This window comes from Lutra lutra, chromosome 3 (genome assembly GCF_902655055.1).
Source record: "Lutra lutra chromosome 3, mLutLut1.2, whole genome shotgun sequence".
In the NCBI taxonomy this organism is placed as follows: domain Eukaryota; kingdom Metazoa; phylum Chordata; class Mammalia; order Carnivora; family Mustelidae; genus Lutra; species Lutra lutra.
Window position 1 is genome coordinate 3518070 of NC_062280.1, and position 2471 is coordinate 3520540.

Here is a 2471-nt window from a genome sequence, read left to right on the forward strand (position 1 = left end):
ATGCTACACATCTCTCAGTGCTCATCAAACGTAAGTGTGCTATCCGTCCCTTCATCTACGTTTTCCATCCTCCTACTCATGTCCCCTCTGCCAATCACTGATTTGTTCTCTGCATTTGAGTCTAGTTTTTTGTTTTGTTTTGCCTCTGCTCACAATCTGCTTAAATAGAAAACTTCCCAAGTATACTCACAAGAAATAATGTTTCTTTTTTTCTTTTTCTTTTCTTTTTTTTTTTTTTTTTAGAAATAATGCTCCTTTTATTTTATTTTATTTTTTTAACATTAGATGGGGATTGTGCCCAGGTTTGAGCAAGGTTTGAGGTGGTCACATGTCACACAACGCCCTGGACAGCCAATCATAATGCTTATAAACTACAAAAGGTCTCAAAACACTGCCCGAAGTATGAGGATGAACACAGATAAATCAAATTGTGTGCTATAGTTACATTTCAGGTGGTGATTAGAGAGAACACAGAGTAAGTCTTGCATGGACACATCTATTAGCTGGCAGACCCATATCCCATGCTGGGGGCTCTTTGCAGAGTAGGGGAAAAAAGAATTCTCTAGAAAAGTTTGTCAACCCTGAGATGCATATTTTTATTAGGATCTAATCCTTCGTTTCCACAGAAGGGCATTGCTTGCTTTTCTTTTCATCTTTCCTACCCAGAGACGGGAAATTTCACTGGAAGAAAACTATCCAGATTTATTTTTACTTTTATCACTGACAAGCATATAATGCAAACTCCCATGCTGGACAGGACAGCTATGGTTATCCTGCCAGAATACCATGTGTGCTGTTTTCCTGGGAGGTGAGGGAAACAACTAGGTTTGGAAGTCTGGTGTACGCATGTATATGAATATACAGATGACATTTCTAGATCCAGAGGTACCCATCCACCCATAAGAATATAGAGCTGGCATCAAGTCACTAAGCATAAAAAATGCTGTGGGTGTCTACAACTTTTTTTTAAAAAGGCATTATCTGCATTTAAAATATGTTTTCTAATTTCCAAAATAGTCTGTGTAAGAAGTTGGGAAATTTGGGTGAAAAGATGCGAGTGGGGGAAGGAAAGTAATGGAAAAATTTGGAAACATATGCATAAATGCATCACAGTCTTTTGTGTTTCCAGCCTTTTACACATGTGAAAGCGGGAGTTTCCAGGTCTGACTTAGCCCAGCAACCAGTATGAGTGTGGCCAAGTCACTTCCCCTCCTTGAGCCTTTGTTTCTCTATCACCAAAATCATACAGGAGAGGAAAAGAAGCCAGAAGCTGCCATCAGTATAGGATGTAGCCCTGCCCAGCAGCACAGAGTCCCATCCAGCCGGCATGTTATGGCGGTTACTGTGAGTACATTAGTTGTGTTATTTGGCACAGACTAATTCTATGGGTTATTGCTATTTTTTCTTCTGCCTGTGTGTTTGTTTGAAGGATGGTGGTAGGTAGTTTTTCTAAATGGTGTTTTACCTGCTTAAAATTTCTTGTGTGATCTCTACCAACATGACGGATACCTCAGGAGCTCTCAGCTGTACCTGAAAGCCTCTGATGCAGGTGGAAGTTTTAGTTGAGTCAAAAGCCTCCTCAAGATTTGGAGAAAGGGGAGCCTCTTACACTGTGGGAACGCAAGCTGGGGCAGCCACTCCGGAAAACAGCATGGAGGTTCCTCAAAAAGTTGAAAATAGAGCTACCCTACGACCCAGCAATCGCACTACTGGGTATTTACCCTAAAGATACAAATGTAGTGATCCGAAGGGGCACGTACACCCAAATGTTTATAGCAGCAATGTCCACAATAGCCAAACTATGGAAAGAACCTAGATGTCCATCAACAGACGAATGGATAAAGAAGATGTGGTGTATATACACAATGGAATACTATGCAGCCATCAAAAGAAATGAAATCTTGCTATTTGCAATGATGCGGATAGAACCAGAGGCTATTATGCTGAGTGAAATCAGTCAGTCAGAGAAAGACAATAATCATATGATCTCCCTGATATGAGGAATCTGAGAAACAAGACAGAGGATCACAGGGGAAGGAGCAAAAAATGAAACAAGATGAAGCCAGAGAGGGAGACAAACCATAAGAGTCTCTTAATCTCAGGAAACAAACCGAGGGTTGCTGGAGGGGAGGGCAGTGGGAGGGATGGGGTGTCTGGGTGGTGGACACTGGGGAGGGCATGTGCTATGGTGAGCGCTGTGAATGTGTAAGCCTGACGATTCACAGACCTGCACCCCTGAAACAATGCATTATATGTTCATTTAAAAAAAAAATTAAAAAAAGAAAAAAACCTCCTCAAGTGTGTTTCCGAGGGATGGGCACTGTTCACAAAAGGAGGGTGGTTGGGGACTTGCCTCAAGAAGACTATAGTGACGAATACAGTCACTTGGACGTGCGGCGGGTGAGGCAGGGCCCGGCCCAGACGAGGGAATGGCCGCGTGCGGGGCAGTGCTCATGGGTGCAGAGGCGCTC

General features: G+C 42.7%; 1 non-coding gene across 1 annotated transcript; it reads right to left on the reverse strand.

The window, feature by feature from the left end:
- Positions 1-279: 279 nt before the first annotated feature.
- On the reverse strand, positions 280-383 carry LOC125096691 (small nucleolar RNA U13). The gene has a single exon (XR_007126348.1). It is a non-coding gene; the product is annotated as a small nucleolar RNA U13 (small nucleolar RNA).
- Positions 384-2471: the final 2088 nt, after the last annotated feature.